At 42.6% G+C, this 15,265-nt stretch overlaps 1 protein-coding gene across 3 annotated transcripts in view; it reads right to left on the reverse strand.

The window, feature by feature from the left end:
- MAK (male germ cell associated kinase) overlaps positions 1 to 12,244 on the reverse strand; it is an 89,825-nt gene extending 77,581 nt beyond the window's left edge. The window contains exon 1 of one of the 3 annotated variants that reach the window (XM_089682184.1): positions 11,867 to 12,244. The gene's annotated coding sequence lies outside the window, so the exon portion shown is untranslated. The remainder of the gene's footprint in view (positions 1 to 11,866) is intronic. The other 2 variants (XM_089682185.1, XM_089682186.1) reach the window with 2 other exon arrangements.
- Positions 12,245 to 15,265: the final 3,021 nt, after the last annotated feature.

Genomic DNA, 15,265 nt, shown 5'->3' on the forward strand with positions numbered 1-15,265 from the left:
GAGCCACATTTTTAAAACTGAAAATACATAGGATGGTACACTGTTTTTATAGTAATTCATCCCCCATATAGTAATTAATCCCCCATATAGTAATTCATCCCCCATATAGTAATTCATCCCCCATATAGTAATTCATCACCCATAGTAATTCATCCCCCATAGTAATTCATCCCCCATATAGTAATTCATCCCCCATAGTAATTCATCCCCCATAACAATTCATCCCCCATATAGTAATTCATCCCCCATATAGTAATTCATCCCCCATAGTAATTCATCCCCCATATAGTAATTCATCCCCCATATAGTAATTAATCCCCCATATAGTAATTCATCCCCCATAGTAATTCATCCCCCATATAGTAATTCATCCCCCATATAGTAATTCATCCCCTATAGTAATTCATCCCCCCTATAGTAATTCATCCCCCCTATAGTAATTCATCCCCCATAGTAATTCATCCCCCATATAGTAATTCATCCCCCCTATAGTAATTCATCCCCCATATTAATTCATCCCTCATATAGTAATTCATCCCCCATATAATAATTCATCCCCCATAGTAATTCATCCCCCATATAGTAATTCATCCCCCATATTAATTCATCCCTCATATAGTAGTAGTAAGTAAGTAGCAAGTAGTAAGCCAAGTCCCCCCTGTGTCAATTCACTTACCTTTGCTCCGCGCGTTCCTCTCGCCGTGTTCCCGCGCCGTTCCGGTCTTCAGGGCGGACTGTGAGAGGAGCCTAGCTCCTCTCACGTTCGTCACGCTGCCCCACCTACACACATCCTGACAGCCAATCACTGGCTATCAGGATGTGAGTGGCAGCGAGACTGGCCAATCATTGCATTTGTGTGCGCTGCCCTGGCTGTTTTTTTTTTGGATCACACTGCACAGTCCCTCCCGCCCGAGAGGAGGGAGGGGAGCGGGCGCCCGGCACACAAGAGCCGCATTAAAGCGTGTAAAGAGCCGCATGTGGCTCGCGGGCCGCGGCTTGCCGACCACTGTGTTAGGTCATTAGGGCTAGAGCGTGCCATAAAACATACATTCCACATGTAGACATTTTTCATACAAATACAATACAAGTTCAGCAGGAACTGGGCACATTAATATTAAGGATATATTTGGATAGATCATTTTAATATGAGTCAAACAAGGCCTTACATGACTATATTAGCACCTAGAAGAGAGAAGAAAGCAGTCTCTTCCCTCCTGGGTGAGAAGGGTACGCCGTGTTTGTTATCACTGGGTTTAATTCTGAATATTAATCTGCCAGTTGCTAGGGTGCTACCTGTACCTATTGCAGGTTATTAACCTTAGTATGAAATTGTAAGGCGACTTGGTCATAACCTTGGTTACCGCCTAGTACCCATTCCCAAACTGGATGATTGGTCATTTGACATCCCTTTAATATGATAGAAAAAGACTGACAGGCCTGGAGAAGACAGCTCTCTTTAACATCAATCAGGAAACATCTAACAGACTTGAGAGCCAAGGCAATCTTATTGTTCGGACAACTGGACTCTGCTAAAAGCAAGGACATTGCAAGTATTGTGCCTTGTGAACTTCTTTCTTTTATTTCTCTGTTGTTTTATTGTTCTCTTTCTATATTTGTAACATCTTTTTCTGTATATATTTTAATTGCACCATTTTGACCTTTTTAGTAATAAATCCTATTTTGAAAAGTGTTGAAACTGTCTCTAAAGCTTTTAATGCAAACTAAAGAATCCCTGTCTCTTGAAGAGTGCTACTGTATGTAATAATCCTTTGAACATGTCTGTCTGTGGTTACAGTGAGTATTACAGATGCTTATGCTAATATCCTAGTGTTACTGCTAAGATTTGTGAGTTTCCTCCTTCTCTGTAAAAAAGTGGTGGTGGCAGTGTGAAGGGTTAATTGCGTAATTAACCTGACCCAGTGACAATCGCTCTCAGGCTGCTGGCACATAGATTGTAGTCCAGCAAGCTGGAAATCTTTGTGCAGGGTGCAGATGACAGTGGCACTGTTATGCAAGTGACAGTGCGGTGCGAGATCGGCTGGTCCTTCGGTCACGTGTTGGTGAGAAGGGCAGAGGTCGGATGCCGCATATCGTCACAATGGTCAGTAGGAGGAAGAGTAGTGCCCCATCGTTGGTATCAGTGGGAAGAATAGTACCCCATTATTTGTATCAGTGGGAGAAATAGTGCCCCATCATTGGTGTCAGTGGGAAGAATAGTGCCCCGAAAGCTGGATAAAGGCTATTAAGGGGCCGCATCAGGATCTTGGGCCGTAGTTTGGAGACCCCTGCTTTAGAGGCCAAAAGGAGTGATCTGGGATCTAATAGACCATCAGATCTCTCCAAAAAGAGAACCTGTCATGACCCATGCTATCGCAAAGGATTTTGTTCATCCCTTGTGACAGCAATAAAGTTGATCATAAAATAGGAACAGTGTAAAATAAAATAATAAAATGGGGAAAAATTTAGAGAGCCCCTGTGACCCCGTGCTCATGTGCAAATGGGAACGCATTTGTAAGTTCCACATGCATATGTAAACGGTGATTGCACCACACATGTGAGGTATCACTGCGAACATTAGAGCGGAGGTAATCATTCTTGCACCAGACCGCCTGTGTAACTCTAAACTGGTAACCTGTAAGAGCTGTTAAAGCATCCCCTGTAGAGATTTTAAGTACCATAGTTTGATGCCATCTCATGAGCGTACGCAATTTTAAAGTGTTAAAAGTGTTAAATGTTAGGTATCTATTTACTCAGTGTAACATGATCTTTTATATTTTACAAAAAAATAAGTATAATATTGTGTGTGTGTACAATAAAATTAATTAAAATGTATTTTCTTAAAAAAAAATGTGCTTTTGAAAAACTGCTGCACAAATACCATGGGACATAAAAAATTGCAACACTCAGTGCAATCCAGTTAAAACAATGTGACAGCAAAAAAATAGTAAACTTCACAATCTAAAGCAGAACCAAAGTCTTCCAAAGTCCAGCAAGCAGGCTATTATTGCAGAAGAGATATGCCATGTCTCATCTGCAATAAAAAATAGCTGCAGTACCTGCCTGCTTATGTCCTATGGCATTTAAACTGAGCTGTACATGCGCAGTTCAGCTTACATCACCGTCGCTGTTCCTGTGCACCGGGATGACTGATTCCTGCACATGGAGATACCTGAACACTGGCACCTGGGGAGACAATGCCATTGCTGACGAGAGACCCAGACAGTTAGGGTATGGATGAGTTTAATAACTTTAGCACCAAATAAGCTCCTCTTGGTCAAGGTCACATGCTCACCATCAACATGTACAATACAGGCATGATAGTCTGTAATGGAGTTTTTTTTGGGGGGTGGGGGGAACATTGCTCAAGCAGGTAGCCAATTAAAGCAGAACTAATCCCATCAATTTAACAATATTAAAAAAAGTCACGCTGGGAATGCTAACTGTCACATTTGCTTGTGCTCTCAACCAAACTGTCAAACCATCAAATGGCTGGTGTCACAAGTGATCACATGTGCCGCATCATGGCAGTTGCAGATCAAATAGAGGCTAAGATGGCAGCTTCCTTGCCTGTAAAGGATAGGAGGATGTAGTTCCACTTTAAAGTGTTTCTAAACCCAGGACCCTGCATTCACTATATCTGGTCTCCCACAGTACACACAGCGTGGAAATGCAATTATTTTAGTAAATATAAACTGCTAAATACCTTTTCTCATAAGCAGTATATAACATTCTTGTGACTTCTATCAGTGCCTGGCTCAGCACTGGTTAAAGCTTGTAGGAGAAGTTTTCATTCTGCTCTGACTGTCCTATGAGGCTGCATAACCCCTGACCCTCTGTCTGGACAGTGCTGATTGGCCCTATCCTGATCACATGCACCCTTCCAAATAAAAAAAAAAAACACACTAAACTGAGCATGTGCAGAGTGACTCTTAGAGCTCTGTACTATCAGCAGATGGATTGGGGACAGTAGAAGAAGGGGAGGGTTAGAGAAGACAGGATCAAATAGCCTTTTTACACAACATAGTGGATTAACCACTTAGGTTCCACAGTGAGTATAACAAACATGCTTTACTGCATATACAGACTGATTTTACTTTTGTGGGTTTAGTAACACTTTAAGTCATGCAACCTCTTCCTATACCCCATAGACTTAATGAGCATTTAACGGTCTGCATGTGTGTGTGTGTGTGTGTGTGTGGAGAGAGATGGTTTGGGGGGCACTGCAAGGGCATTTTTTTGTTGTGCCAAGAGTTGAGCTTTAATACAAGTGAAATGATAACACATTGAGGGAAATGTATCAAAACTGGAGCAGACAGAATCTGCAGCAGTTGTACATGGCAATCAATCATCCAATCAGTTTCTATCTTTAATTTGTAAAGTTTAACTAAAAAAAACTGACGACAGAAGCTTTTCAGCTGAAGCTAGAAAGCTGAAAAAAGAAGCTGCTCCAGTTTTGATAAATTCTCTTTGTAGTATTATACAGTAAGTTTTATAAAGGAGTATATCAGCAGCTGTTTGCTAATAGACTCTCTCTCATTTAAAGCCAGATAGAGGGATAGGGTTTAAAACACTTCTCTGACTCATTTAGCTATGTGTGTAAATTGAACGTAAAATGACACTAAACTATATAAATATTCTCCAAAAATAATCTATAAATACCACTTAAAGGAGAAGTATGTCTAAAGCTTTTTTTGGCAATTCTTCTCCTGGGGATCACAGGATTACAGTTAGTTCTGCGCTCCTGTGACCTATTTTCAGTAGACAGAAGGCTAAAGCCTGCTGTTGGCTGATGTCATTGAGCCGGTCCAGGCTCAGGAAAGATCCCGCACTTCAAAGTCGAGATACACCCAGATGCCTGGACCAGCAGCTGAGCCAGCTTCTCCTGCCCAGCCTAGTGCTCCAAGCAGTACACATTATTTGGGATTAAACACACTTCTCTGTACACACTACAAATCTCATAACCCAGTCCCAACTGAGCACTGTAGCTTTACTGCTACGGTGCAGGCCAGCTGTGCACAATCACATATATATACATGATTCTGCTTTTCCAGGTAAGGGGAGCGTGTATCTGCCTACCCCCACTGGCTCCCTTACATGCCAATCATTGATGGAGCATGTGACAAGAGAAAGAAAGGTGTATGTAAACAGCACAGATCTATCCTGTCAGCCGTTTTTTTATCTCCCTGCAAAGCAGGTAATAAAAAACAGTGCACCCATAGTAAAACAGCACACAGTACCCCTAGTAAAACAGCACACAGTTAACCCTTTGATTGCCCCAGATGTTAACCCCTTCCTGCCCAGTGTCATTAGTACAGTGACAGCGCTATTTATTAAAAATAAGTAAATAAAACGTAAACATAGGACCCAAACAGCAGAGATCAATCTATATTACTATGTATGTATACATTTATCAGTGTTCCAGCTTCTAAATGAATGCACAGGAAAGTAAGATGAGGAATTGGTTATCACTGGCACAGTTGTATGAAAATGTAAGCGATTCTAAAAGGTTCTTTTTTTTTTGTAAAATAATACACATGTCTATACTTACCTACTGTGTGCAGTGGTTTTGCACAGAGCAGCCTGGATCCTCCTCTTCTTGGGTCCCACACAGGCTCTCCTGGGTCATCCTGTCTGTCGGGTGCCCCTGGAGCAAGCAGCTTGCTATGGGGGCACCCGCTGCTCCATGTGTCCATTCACACACGGAGCCGCAGCTTAGCCCCGCCAACTCTCTCTCCTCATTGGCTGACTGGCTGTGATTGACAGCAGCAGGATCCTAAGGCTCCAGCTTGCTGTCTCAGCCAATGAGGAGGCAGAGACCCGGGACAGCCGAGGCTGTCATTCACATCACTGGATTGCGAGGAGGCTCAGATAAGTATTGAGGGGGCTGGGGGCACTGCTGCACACAGAAGGTTTTTTACCTTCAAGCATAGAATGCATGAAGGTAAAAAAAACCCCTTTAGCCTTTACGATCACTTTAAAGCCTGGAGAGGGATGTGTACACCATACAATCACACACAGGTCCCCATCTCTATCAGTTCCTAGAAATTAAGGAGGACCTTGACAACCCCCCTCACCTGTTGCTCCTGGTCTTATATAAATTTAATTTGTGTACAGTGTTGCATGACCACGCAATTGTCTGTTAAAGTAGGGCAGTACGGTATTGCAAAAAAATGACCTGGTCATCAAGGAAGGTAATTCTTACGGAGGGGAGGTGGATAATCCAAAGTCCGAACTCCACAGCCCATCTCAGGAACAAACAAGAGAAGGGGGCTATGTTCCTATAAACATTGGGCCATGGAGAATGCACATAGCCAACCCTCTAACCGGAAGTCGGATTACAGCAGAAAGAAAAAGGAATTAGTAGCTTTGGAAGATGATAACAATAGAAGATACTTTTTGAATAAAGAATACATACTTGAATCTCTGACTCTATGGATCCACTAGCCATGGCTCCACCACGGGACCACTAGCTGCCATGTTCACTACCAGACAGAATACAGAGGGCCTATCTACATTTTTACAATGTATTAATGGGCGTTTTGTTATGCATTAACATGTGTTGAATTAAAACAGCCCATGGAAATGAATAGGCTGCCAATGTACCCTAATGTGCCAAAAATCAGACATGTGCCATTTTGGCACTGCAGCATACTGCACTGCAGTACTGGTGTGTTGCCTTAGTATGTTTGGGTGCCAATCAAAATTAATGACACCCCGATGCTTGTAAATGCCATACTAGCACATTATGAAAGACTTACCTAAAAAAGAAGCCCTCCAGCAGAGCACTGTCACCACTGACAGGGCTTCCAGCTTCACCCAGTCTTCCTTCCAAGCTCGCAGGCCATTTGAATGGCCGAGACATGATGACATCACTCCCACGCATGGGCATGGGAGTCATAGTCACAGCACAGAGCTCTGAAGGGACAGCAAGAGAGCCGGTAATCGGCATTACTCAGAGGGGACATGTACACTGATCATCAGGGCACACTGATCATCAGTGCCCTGATGATCAGTGTACATGTCCCCTCTGTGTAGCCGCAGCACTGCCACTTGTCAGTGCCCATCAGTGCCACCTGTCATAGCCCATCAATGCCACCTGCCAGTGTCCATCAGTGCCACATCAATGCCACATATAAGTGCCTCCCAGTGCACATCAATGCCACATATCAGTGCCCATCTGAGCTGCCTTTCAGTGCCACCTATCAGTGCCACCTATCAATGCCAGTCAGCGCCACCTATCAGTGCTGCCAGTCAGTGCCACCTATCAGTGCCAGTCAGTGCGGCTTAACAGTGCTCGTCAGTGCAGCCTATCAGTGCCGCCTAACTGTGCCAGTCAGCGCCGCCTAACTGTGCCAGTCAGTGCCACATATCAGTGCCATATATGAGTGCTGCCTTTCAGTGCCCATCAGTGATGCCTGTCAATGAACATCAGTGCCACCTACCAGTACCTCCTCATCAGTGCCCATCAGTGCCGCCTATCAGTGTCCATCAGTGCAGCCTCATTAGCGCACATCAGTAAGGGAGAAAAATCACTTATTTACAAAATTTTATAACAGAAAACTAAGAAAAAATTTTTTCAAAATTTTCAGTTGTTTTTGGTTTGCTTAGCAAAACATAAAAACCCAGAGGTGGCACCAAAAGAAAGCTCTATCTGTCGCAAAAAACATGATAAAAATGTCATATGGGTACAGTGTTGCATGACCGCGCAATTGTCATTCAAAGTGTGACAGCGCTGAAAGCTGAAAATTGGCCTGGACAGGAAGGGGGTATAAGTGCCCTGTAGGCTAGTGGTTAAAGGAGTCTTGGAAGTTGAGACTATTTTTACTTATTCAGGCACACACCAGTCTACTGCATGGGAGTCAACATTTTCTCCCTCACTTCCATTTGGAATACGCAGTACATGTTGATCAAGGGCACTGCTCTATGCACACTACAAATCTCACAGTCCTACGTACAGTGGGACCATGGAGAACGAACAGAGTCCTCCTCTAACAGGATCAGATCACTGCAGCAAAGGAACTTGGAGATTTGGAGAAGGATGAAGGATGAAAGCAATCACAAATATTTTTTTGACAATTCAACAAGAGAAAGAAGAGATGGGTTCATGCTTCTTGAACTACAGTGAGTCTTGTGACCATTCCCCTGCCCACACTCCTCCCTATACGTTATTGGTAAAATACAGCCACTCATGTCCAGAGGTGGGCAGGAGATTGGAAAAAAGGGGATTTTTTTTTAATGGTATTTATATTAGTGCTGCCTCCCCCAACTTGCTGCCCTAGGCGTCATCCCATTAGGGGTTTTTATGATACATACAGTCCTGCCAAGAGGGACACTATGAAGCTAAAGGAAAATAACCAGCAAACAAGATAATACACAACAAAGTCAACATGAGAGGGAGATCTATAATGGAAATATGGGAACTGAGATGGAAAACCAACAACCTCTTCTCAGATATAATATGGGGATCTCCAGGCTGCTGGAGGAGATCTTTAGTGACTCTAATGAACACTTGATGGGGAATTCCAATGAATTGATGGTGCTTCACCACTGACATATGATGACCTCATCATATTACATCCTGATGTCATAACTAGAGCAGGAGCTGAGTGCAGGAAGGACACCCCGATCAGGTAAAGCGGGGCTCATCCTACAACACCCTCCATGTCCATCAGGATCAGAAAAACGTGTTCAGTTAGGGACTTCTACAACAAGCAGAAAATAATACTCTGTTTTGTTATTGACCCTATTGGGAACGATTGACGGAAATGTATAAATATATTTTTCTATTATTATTATAATGATTTATCAAAATAATAACAGACAAATTTACCAGCTTCCTGACTGCCCTATAGCAGATATACTGAGCAGATATACTGCTACAGGGCAGCACGGGTGTGAAAAATCACATATATATATATATATTTGTGTTCTTGCATTTCCAGGTAGAAGGGGCATGCAAGGCGCGTGCACCCCTTACCCGCGCCACCATTCACGGCCACGCCTGTTAATTACTGGGTCCTGGCCGGTGACTGCGGAGCATCTTAGAAGGGGAGGAGAACTGTTTAAAAACTGTAAACGTCAGCTCAGGCACACAGCCATGCAAAGCACTGTGATTACAGTGAAGCACAAACACAAGGACACATAGTAAAACACACCCTACAAAAAAGTTAACCCTTTGATCGCCCCTCATGTTAACCCCTTCCTGCCCAGTGGCATTAGTACAGTGTCAGTGCTTTTTTTTTAGCACTGATCACTGTACTGGTGTCACTGGGGATGTCAGTGACACCAAGTCAGTTCCCCCCCAGTGTCAGAATGCCTGCCACAGTCCCGCTATAAGTCGCTGATCACTGCCATTATTAGTAAAAATTAAAAAAAAGAAAAGAAATTCCAGCATTTATACTGCCATTTAAAAACGCTATAACTTCTATGTAACCCAATTAATTTACACATATTGGGATTTTTTTTTAGCAAAGACATGTAGCAGAATACATTTTGGCCTAAACTTATGACGAAATTTGATTTTTAACATTTTTTAGTGGACATGTTTAATACCAAAATGTCAAAAAACATTGTTTTTATTCTCTCAATTATCAGTCTTTTTTTTTTATAGTGCAAAAAATAAAAAACACACATAGGGGATCAAATACCACAAAAGGAAGCTCAATTTGTGTGAAAAAAAGGACGCAAATTTCATTTGGGTGTAGCGTTGCATGACCGTGCAATTGTCAGTTAAAGTAATGCAGAGCCGTAACACAAAATATGGCCTGGTCAGGAAGGGAGGAAAATCCTCTGGAGGGCAAGTGGTTAAACACTTGCGGATCGCCCACCTGCCCACAATGTACTACAGACCAGTGGCCTGCACAGGCAAAGCAGTACACCCATACACTGCTGCCTGTTTCTGGGTTCCATGCGCGCACCCCCGCCCATCTACTCCCGCTGTGGTTGTACACAGGGAGCCTGTCAGCAAGTCCTGGCCAATGATTCAGGCCAGGACCTGCTGATTGGCAGTGTCCAATCACAGCCCTTAGCTCTGTGTTGACAATCAACACAGAGCTCTGTCCAGAGGGAACGCTCTCTCTGTTTCTCATCCCTGCAAAGCAGGGATGAGAAACTAGGAGATCTATTAGTAAAAAGCAGCACACTTTACACACATTACAAATAGTTAGGCACACATTTAACCCCTTGATCGCCCTAGATGTTAACCCGTTTCCAGCCATTAGTACAGTGACAGTGTATATTATCATTCCCAGTAACTGTATTAGGCTCCATTCACACTTGTGCGACTTCAAAATCGTGCGACTTTCATTATGACTTGATGAACTTTGGGTGAGTGCGACTTTTTTGCAATGTGTTATTTGTGCTGAACAAAGTTGCACACAAGTCGGCTGTACTTCAGGTGCGACTTTGATGTGACTTTGCAGGGTTTACACTGAAGTCTATGGCTCTAAAATCGCATGAAAGTTGGAACTACTTTCAAGTCACTGCGATTTGAAGTCGCACATATACGAATGGTACTCATTGGGAAACATGGGGTGCAACTGGTCACGCGACTTTGGACCCCAAAGTCGCATGACAAGTCGCACACGTGTGAATGGGCTCTTAATGTCACTGGTGATTTCCGTGACAGTTAGTCATTTTCCCCCAGCATCAGTTTATTTATTTTTATTTTATTTCAGGTACTTATATAGCGCTGTCAATTTACGCAGCACTTTACATATATATTGTACATTCACATCAGTCCCTAACCCTCAAGGGGCGTACAATCTAAGGTTCCTAACTTACATTCATACATACTAGGGCCAATTTAGACAGAATCCAATTAACCTACCAGCATGTCTCTGTAAGTTAGTGTCATATTGCCCGCTGCACTATCGCAGTCCCATTAGAAGTCGCTGATCACCGCCATTAGTAGTATAAAATAAAATGCCAATGTATATCTCATAGTTTGTAGACGCTATAACCATCACACAAACCAATCAATATACACTTTTATTGGATTTTTTTATCAAACACATGTAGCAAAATACATTTTGGCCCAAATGTATGAAGAAATTAGATTTTTTTTAATTGGATATGTTTTAGCAGAAAGTAAAAAATATTTTTATTTTTGAAAATGTTCTTTTTTTATCTTTATCGCAAAAAAAACAAAACCCAGTGTTGATCAAATACCACCCAAACAAAAGCTCTGTTTGTGTGAAAAAAAGATAGAAATTTAATTTATATATATATATATATATTTATATTTAGGTATGCATACATTTATCAGTGTTAATTTATATACAGCGTTACATGACCACCCAATTGCCTGTTAAAGTAGAACAGTGCAGAATAGCAAAAAAATGGCCTGGTCATAAAGGGGGTAAAGTCTTCCGGAGCTGAAGTGGGTAAACAAAAAGTAAATAAAGTAGAAAAAAAGTAAACATAAGACCCAATGAGCAGAGATCAATCTATATTATTAGGTATGCATACATTTATCAGTGTTAATTTGTATACAGCGTTGCATGACCACGCAATTGCCTGTTAAAGTAGCGCAGTGCAGAATAGCAAAAAAAAACCCGGCCTGGTCATGAAGGGGGTAAAGTCTTCTGGAACTGAAATGGGTAAACAAAAAGTAAACAGAAGCAAAAAAGAAGTAAACACAGGACCCAAGGAACAGAGACGATCTATATTATTAGGTATGCATACATTTCTCGGTGTTCCAGCTTCTGAATGAACACACAGGAAAGTCAGAGGAGGATTTGGTTATGACTGACAGTTGTATGAAGATTACAGCCCAGAGAGGGATCTGTACACCATACCAGCACACACACCGGATCCCATCTCTAGCAGTCCCTACAAATGAAAGAGAACCTCCATCCCCCCTCACCTGTTGCTCTTGGCCTTGATGGGGTGCTCCGCAGTCACGTGACTCCCTCCCCAGCTCCCCAGTGCCTCTCAATGTGTGACTCGTCTCCCTGGTAACATCACACAGCGCACGTGGGAGGAGCCGAGCTCGTAAGGCTCTTCGTGATGCCATTGGATCAATAGAGAAAAGGGGCGGAGTGAGCCGCTGGGGACTTGTGTTGACATTGCCCGCTGAGGTCATTGAAGGCTCAAGCAGTGACCATGGCGACGAGCGGGCTGGACATCTATGATTGGAGGGATGTCAAACTAAAACGGGACTTTTTTTGGTAACCCCATGGTAATGAGTGTGAGCCTGACCTTCCGGTGTGAAGGGGAGGAATAAATAATCCTGGCATGGAGTGCTGCTCCAGCATCAGCCAGTGTATGGAAGGATTAGCAGTGTGTATGTCGCCACCTAGGGTTAGATTCATGTATAGCATTATTCATTTCAAGTACTTATGCAGGCCATAGATGGAGAGAAAACCGGCCGATTTTTCTTTTAAAAAAACGAAAAATCGGTCGTTCAAGCGGCTGACGTTACCAGCAACGGTAAAAAAAAATCGGCCGATTTTCATCTCGTCTACAGCCGGCAAAAAGTGTCCCTGCAGAGAGCTCCGCTATTTCTTTGACAGTTCTTTGACATTTATAGAGGCTGCAACATTGTATCTATTTGTATCCATTTAGGATACAGATGTTTTTATTCGGAATCAAATAGATACAATGTTGCAACTGCTATAAATGTCAAGGAACTGTCAAAGAAATAGCGGAGCTCTCTGCAGGGACACTTTTTGCTGGACTGGAATTCCTCTTCTTCTTCATCCTCCTCTTCTTCTTCCTCTTCTTCTTCTTCCTCTTCTTCTTCTTCCTCTTCTTCATCATCCTCTTCTTCATCCTCTTCTTCTTCTTCCTCTTCTTCTTCATCCTCTTCTTTTTCTTCATCCTCTTCTTCTTCCTCTTCTTCTTCTTCATCCTCTTCATCTCCTTCTTCATCCTCTTCTTCTTCCTCTTCCTCTTCTTCTTCTTCTTCATCCTCTTCTTCTTTTCTTCTTTTTGTCTTCCTCTTGCAGGTCACTGCTCATGCGCAGATTTTTTTATTGGTAAAAAGATTGGCCGATTTGCCCATCATTTCCAACTTTACCAATGAAAAAAATCTGCCAAAATACCGAAAAACGGACAAACAATTAGCCCACTAACGATCCGGAAATCGGCCGATTTTATTTTCGGCTGAAAAATCGGCCGATTTTTGACCCATCTATGGCCTGCATTATATACCACCGTCAATTTACGCAGCGTTTTACTTATACAGTGCTCAGTGTAAGTGAGTACACCCCAGGGGCGGACTGACCATTCGAGCACTGCCCGAGGGACCGGGGTCAGTAGGGGCCCCATAAAATGCCCCTGGTACCAGGGGCGGACTGACAACTCATGGGGCCCCTGGGCAATAGGGGATCATGGGGCCCCTGTGTCCTTGCCCAAACTCAAAAAAGCCTATGAAAAAGGTACCAGGGGCATCTCATGGGGCCCCTACTGACCCCGGGCCCTCGGGCAGTGCCCGAGTTTCCAAATGGTTAGTCCGCCCCTGCCTGGTACCTTTTATAGGCTTTTTTGGGTGTGTTTTGAGTGTGGGTAAGGACACAAGGGCCCCATGATCCCCAATTGCCTGGGGGCCCCATGAGTTGTCAGTCCTCCCCTGGTACACCCCAGCAGATTTGTCAGAAAACTTTTACTTTCCTTTCAGAATCAACATTTTCTCTGGGACACTATACTACAAAATACTCCCACCAATGCGGGCCATTGATTGCAAACAAGATTTGTTCATTTGCACACACAAAGTATTTTCCCCAACAAATTCATTCAAGACCATGTTGCAAAAATGAACACACCCCAATGAAAGTCTTATGCAGGTTATAGACGGGCCGTTTATCTGCCGAATTGTCAGACGATAAACGAAAAATCGGTCGGTGCCATTGCCGATGCTGCCACCAATGCTCACGAAAGACTAGGACAAGAAACCAGTTTGACAGAAACAGGGGAGCACGCCATACAATGTGACAGCAATACAAATACATTATGTCTTTATGTGGATACAAATGGATACATTTGTTGCAACCGCAAGACTTTTTCATATAAAATATAATAGCGGACTGGACTTCCAGTTTGTAGGAAGGTTTCAGGTGTCTCCCATTCCTATGATCGATTCACTTTAGCAGAATAAAATTTCCTCTTCTAGATGTGACAGTCTGCAATATCAGAGAGATTGGGGTAAACGAATTAGCCTGACAACACTCTGAAACTAGATCTTTAGAATAAAGAACGGAGCCACCATTCAGTGACACCTGTACATTGCATAGTGCAGTACAGAGCAGTCACAGGGCAGGCAAAGGCCAGGACTGGGAATGGTGCACTGAATTGACTGCTTGTGAGCAGTAACAACTTCTTCTTCTTCTTCTACTTCTTCTTCCTACTCCTATAAACCTATCTTTGCTTTGAAAATAGAAAATTTTAAAGAACCTTTTTAGAACCTCATTACCTTTTGTAGTAATACAATTTAATTTTGGACTTTCAGAAACAAAAAAAAAAAATATATATATATATATATATATATACATGTGTGTGTGTGCATTTCCAGTAAAAAGAATGCTGCCAACCTTGCAGGTCACGGCTCATGTGCAGATTTTTATCAGTAAAACAATCGGCCAATTTGCCCATCATTGCTGGGAAAAACGGCCGATCGGCCGAATCGGCCACAAATTTTCCAACATGACCGATAAAAAAACTGTGCAAAAAAACAAAAAACTGTCTGACCAATTAACCCACTAACAGTGCGAAAATCGGCCGATTTTTTTTTCGGCCGAAAAATCAGCCAATTTTTGACCCATCTATGACCGGCATTAGGAGCAAAGCTACATTTTAGACAACATCCTAATGAACAAGAATTCAACTACAGGTGAGTCTAATTGTTCATTAAACGGGTGTCCAGCAGACAGTTGATTATAAAAGGGCGTTACTTAACAAAGAAAACCCCGTCTATTTCATGCTGTCAGCATTGCACCACATGGAAGAGAAATTTCACAAGGCCTGAGAAAGAAAGTAATTTCTTTACACAAGAAAGGTGAAGGCTACAAGAAGATCAGCAAAGCTTTACTTATCAGTCAGAATACTGTAAAATATACTGAAATATATATATATAATACTGAATAATATATAATACTGAATACTGAAAACTGTAAATACAAAAATTTAACAAAGATGGAACAGCAACCATCTCACAGAGATGTCCAGGCCGTCCACAGAAGTTAAAACTTCGACAGGAGCGTCTTCTGATGAGAAGGGTTGAATAAAATCACTTTGCAAGTTCACTGCAGTTAGCTAAAGAAGTAGA

The sequence above is a fragment of the Staurois parvus genome, unplaced genomic scaffold (assembly GCF_062004578.1).
Source record: "Staurois parvus isolate SC_StPar_1 unplaced genomic scaffold, SC_StPar_1.0 ptg000287l, whole genome shotgun sequence".
Lineage (NCBI taxonomy): Eukaryota > Metazoa > Chordata > Amphibia > Anura > Ranidae > Staurois > Staurois parvus.